The sequence below is a fragment of the Protopterus annectens genome, chromosome 6.part1 (assembly GCF_019279795.1).
Source record: "Protopterus annectens isolate FY-2018-M chromosome 6.part1, PAN1.0, whole genome shotgun sequence".
NCBI classification, from domain to species: domain Eukaryota; kingdom Metazoa; phylum Chordata; order Ceratodontiformes; family Protopteridae; genus Protopterus; species Protopterus annectens.
The window spans coordinates 407,925,921-407,931,676 of NC_056738.1; positions in this window are offsets into that span (position 1 = coordinate 407,925,921).

Below are 5,756 nucleotides of genomic sequence, written 5' to 3' on the forward strand. Positions count from 1 at the left end.
GAAAGGTCCAACATCCTAGCGGACAGGCTAAGTCAGACTATTCTGATGCCTTATGAGTGGTCTCTGAATCTTTCAGTAGCAGAACAGATCTTCCGCAAGTGGAGTCAACCTTGCTGCGATCTCTTCGCATCTCCTTCCAATGCGAGGTGTAGTTTTTCGCTCTGAACCCCCTGCCAGAGGAGTCCCCCAGAGATGCTCAGTTCATGCTTGGACTCCCGGTCTTCTGTATGCTTACCCGCCAGTACCTCTTATTCCGAGGTTTCTACAGAAAGCACGTTGACTGGGGGAGCAAAGTGATCCTCATTGCCCCATTTTGGCCTCGCCAGGTAATGTTTCCCTTCCTTTGGTCTCACCTTCTGGCTCCGCCTTGGATGCCGGATCCCATTTAGGATCTGATTTCACACCCTTCCAGGGTGCCTCATCCAAATCTGGACAGTTTGAAGCTCACAGCTTGACTGCTCCAATTCCTGTGATTGCTAGGACTCCCGGACTATCCTCCTCAGTTAGATCTATTTTGGTGGCTGCTCATAAGTCTTCGACCAGGAAGGTTTATCGCAGCAAGTGGAAACGTTTTCCTTTTGGGCCTCTCAAAAGAGTTTAGACCCCTTCACGGCTCCTATTTCCGCCATTCTTGATTTCCTAGCTATTTTTCAACATGGAGGTAATTCTTCTACTGTCAAGGTTCAGTTGGCTGCCATCTCTCATTTTCATGTGAGTGAGAATTCTGCCTCTTTAGCCTCCTCCAGACTGTATAAAGCCTTTATTAAAGGCACCTTTTTGTTATGCCCCCAAGATCAAAGATCCTTTCGAGCCTGCTGCAACAGTAGATCTGAAATATTTATCTTGGAAAACAGCTTTTCTGGTGGCTATTACCTCTACCAAAAGGGTTTCAGAATTACAGGCCTTGTCCATTAAAGTTCCTTACATGATTTTTCACAAAGATAGGGTTTCCCTTAGAACCAGTCCATCCTTTCTTCCTAAGGTGACATCATCAGTCAATATCAATCAGACCATCAATTTGCCTGTGTTTTTTCCTAATTTTTCTAATGAGATGGAATACAAACTCCACCTGTTGGATGTTAATAGACAGTTATGATTCTATTTACATAGGACAAAAAATTTCCGTAAATCTGATCAATTGTTTGTATCCTTCTATAAACCCTTTTTGGGGAACCTATCTCCAAGGTCACTATTGCTAGATGGATTTTTTCATGCATCCTTCAGGTCTAAAAGGACAGAAGTATGTCTCCTCCAGGTCAGGTGAAAGCTCATTCCACTAGGTCCATGGCTACATCTGCGGCCTTTTGGTCTAGAGTGTCATTGAATATATGTTCTGCAGCTACTTGGTCCTCATCTCATGTGTTTATTTCTCATTACAAATTGGATTTGACTTCTAGAAGGACAGCACTTTTTGGTTCCACGGTGCTCCGGAATATCCTTCCATGAGGGCCTCCCAGGAGTTTAGTAGCTGTGGACTCTGTCCCACATGCTGAAGACCAAATGAAGTAAACTACTTCAGGTAAAGAAGTTATGTACTCACCATAACATTCCATCTGAGTAGTTCTACTTCATTTGTCTTCAACTGTCCCTCCCTCCTTCCCCCGGACCTTGGCATATGAATAGCCTACGGGCTGCAGTTATAGGTCACAAATAATTTTTTCAGGTCGGTTTATCAGTATAAGGTTCAGCAAACTCAATCTGGGGATTGGAAGGTAGAGGAGGTGTATTATGGGTAAGGGGAGGAGCTTGGAGCTCGGAGCAGATGCTAGTAAAGTTGCTGGCTTGGATCCGATAGGGATCCGTATCCCCACAGGTTGAAGGCAAATGAAGTAGAACTACTCAGATGGAACGTTATGGTGACCACATAACTTCTTTTTAATCCTTTTTTACTTTTCAGCATGGCTTCTGCATCATGCCAAAATAAAAGTTGCACGAAAAGAAAAATAGCGGATGAAAGGAGAGTGTTTCAGGAGAAATGGACTGACGACTATTTCTTTGTTGAATCTAATAATAAAGCACTTTGCTTACTATGCAGAGAAGTGGCATCCATTTTCAAGGACTACAACTTGAAAAGGCATTATATTCAAATGCACCCCAAATTAAGTGAATTGCAAGGAGTTTGCGTAGACAAAAAATATTAGATTTAAAAATAAATCTTACATTCCAACAACAGTTGTTTCGAAAATCAGCTACTCAACTGGATTCATTAGTGAAGGCAAGTTATGTTGTAGCAAATTTAATTGCTTACAAATCTAAGCCATTTGCTGATGATGAATTTATTAAAGAATGCCTTGAAAGTGTAGCAGACATAATTTGTCCTGAAAAAAAATCAGATTTTTCTAAAATAAGTCTATCACACCAGACAATCGCAAGGCGTGTGGAAGATATAGCCAAATATATAGAAAATACTTTGGAATCTCAGTGTGCAACTTTCAAGTTTTACTCCATAGCTTTGGATGACAGCACAGATGCTACAGATATGGCACAACTTGCCATATTTATTCGTAGTGTTGACAACGATTTCAGTATTACTGAAGAACTGGCCTCTCTGGTTCTACTGAAAGATACCACAAAGTCTGTTGACTTGTATAAAGCACTAAAAGCAACACTGGCAAGATTTTCCTTGACCATCGAAAACATGTCTGGCATAGTAACTGACGGTGCTCCAGCTATGGTTGGAAAGAAGGAAGGACTAACAACACTGATGGAAGAAGATCCAAAACAGATCAGTGATGTGCTATCTGTAGTAGTTGACTTCATTTGGTCATCAGCCTGTGGGTTTCGGATCTGGACCATATCCGAGATGGCAGTTTCACCAGCATCAGATCTGAGCTCTAAGCCCCTTCCCTTACCCATAATACCACCGCACCTCCTTCCTTACCTCAGATCTCGTTTGCCGCAGCTTCGCCTACAACGTGATCCCTTGATCTCCAGGCTGGTAGGACAGTTTTAGGGTATTTTCTTGGTGTGTGTGCTTAGTGTTTAGGTAGATCTTTGACCCCTTTCTTTCCTTAACCTCCCCTCGCATTCTCCATTAAGTAAAAAGAAAGTTTTAGAGTAGAGTGTCTGTTTGGTAGTGTAATTTAATGTAAGCCTTCTTTCCTTTTCCAGCCTCGTGTTGTGTGTGTGTGTTGGGGTTGAGTTTTCTGCCTTTGGTACCTTGTACCTTTTGGGCTGGATGATGTCAGATCAACAGAAGTTGATCTTCAGGAATGTGCCCATAAGTTGTCACCGGCGGATGGCCATACTGTTGTATGTTTGGGGGCAGCACACTTTTCCTCTGACTGCTCCATATGTGCGGGGTTTAACCGCAGGGCTCTGAAAGACCCCAGGGCCAAGCTGATTTTAAAGGGGGTACTCCCTTCTACAGAGGCGGCCGCCTCCTCACCTACTGTTTCTGTGGTCATGGCTGTGACCGCAGCTATCTCGGCCATTGTGTTCTCCCCTCCCTCCCAGGCAGGAACTCACCTTCCTGACCACAGATTTAGGGAAATGGAGTCTATGAAACACAGAGAGAGAGAGAAAATGGAGGGAAGAGATACCCGGAATGCTCCGATCCGGCGGGTCCTCCTTCCAAACTACCTGGTGTTACCAGGCCAACTTCCCGTCATCTCCATTCACCAAGGTTTTCCCCAGAACTGGAGGAGGTTTGGCCTCCTTCTAGGGCCTCCGTGCACCGTCCTTCCCAGTCAGCTTCTGTGGCCTCTTCAAGGTCTATGAGAAGCTTATTGTAAGCCAATATGGACAGAATGATGCAAAGGTTTATTCACGCCCAGTTGCAGATGGGAGTCTTGCTGGTACCCTCTCCCTTTGGAGGGTGTAGCTCACTACTGTTATTTGCCCCTATTTCTCCTTCTCCGATCCATCCTCTGGTATCAAAGTCCCTGAATCCAAGAGGTTCTGGAGGCAGGGGGCCGGCGCCAATGGTACCATCTAGCTCTACGCCGGCAGTTACCTTGAGCATATCAGGTCCGACCAAGTCAGATCCCAGCTTTTGGAGCCGTAGCCTGGGTATTGGATCTGAGGGTTTGGGTTTTTCCCTCCATTGGCTCCCTACCCCTCAGGGTCTAGGCACCTTCAGGCTTGGCTCTGATCCCCCTGTTGGATCTGGGGAGAGCATCCTCTCTTTCTGTGGAGGCTAGCTCCCCCTCGGCATTCGATGTGGGGGAGAGGGTTCTCGCACATGGATCAAGGCCTCTGACCATTTCCTCAGAGTCTTCCCTGATCCCCTCTCTTATGGGTGTGCCTTCTGTCTTTCTGCCCATGCAGGGTCTGCCAGTGCTCGACATGCCCCCAGACTGTTCCCCTCGAGGAACCACAGGCTGTACATGAGTCCTCTCTGTAGAGTTCCACCGAAGAGGTTCCTCACAAACGCAAGTGCAAACGGAGGCACCTGAACACCCCCGAGTCCCTCACAGAGGATACCGGCGTGGAGGAAAGGGAAGGGTCCCTCAGATCACCCCCCCAAGGATGTCTCCTTTGGAGACATCATGGAGATAATGCGCCAGTGGGGGGGGATGGTCCGCCCCCAAGCCTTCTTCAGACGAGTCGATATTTCTGGAGGCATTCAACACGAGCCCATATACTTCTTGGATGTCCCCCCCCGTGGATCCCCTGGTGGACCTCATTACCACCAGGTCATGGAAAGAAATGGACACCATGGAGCCAATCCCAAAACATCCAGATAAAATCTTGAGCCCCCCCTGGTAGATAGACCGAGCTGGAACAAAGGGTCCCCAGTGGATGCCATGGTGGTAGCAGCTGCCACGAAGAAGGAACTGGATCAGGAGAGTTCCACGGTCCATCCCCCCAGACTGAGAGTCCAGGACCATGGACCAGTTGGGAAAGCAGACTTATGCTTTAGCCACCTCTTGTATAAGGGCGCTGAACTATATGGCTCATGTTACCAGACTGCAGTGTGACCTGATCAGAGTTCACTGCATCTCCCCCGGGATCCATGTCGCCAGATGATAAATGCACATTCTCTACGCGAATGGCCACTCTGAAAGTGGTTACAAACATATCCACGTGACTCCTTTCTCATGCCACCGAAGGAGCGGCACGTGCAGCCAGGTCTGGCATTGCTATGAGGTGACACACCTGGCTCAGGCTATGTAATTGTGCAGAACCCTTCAAGGCATCTTTTGCGAATGGTCCCTATGACGGTTCTTTCTTGTTTGGGAAGACGGTCCGTGACACACTAGTCCAGAGTGAGAAGGATGGGAATGTACTGTCTGCTGTCAGGATCTGCTTCTCTAACCCCCAAAGATCCCTCTTCAGGAATCAGTTATGGCAAAAGAAGATGTGGTTCCAGAAGTCTCAGTATTCCTGGGACACTCAGGACTCCTTTTCCCCTAGAGGCAGAGGGAGACAAGATAGATGCTGGCCCAGAGGCAGGAGGGGGTCCGAAGAACTTTGTGTCTTGAGAACCATTCTTGGACAGACCCACACCACAGCCCTGAGGGTTTGCTTGACTGCTGTGCTCTGGAGGCAGTCGGAGGCCATTTTCCTATACACCTGATAACGTGGGAGTACATGTCAACAAACCATTAGGTGATCCAAATAATATCCAGAGGTTACACAATTCCCTTTGTGACACTTCCTTCTCCCCCAAAGCACCACCCAGATGTTCCACCCATGCAAAGGGAGGCAGCAGTGATCGAAGTAGAAGTGCTACTAAGCAAATGGGCCATCCAGCCTGCCCCCCCCACCAGATCACTCCAGATCAGGCATCTATTTCTATTCTAGGTTCTTTT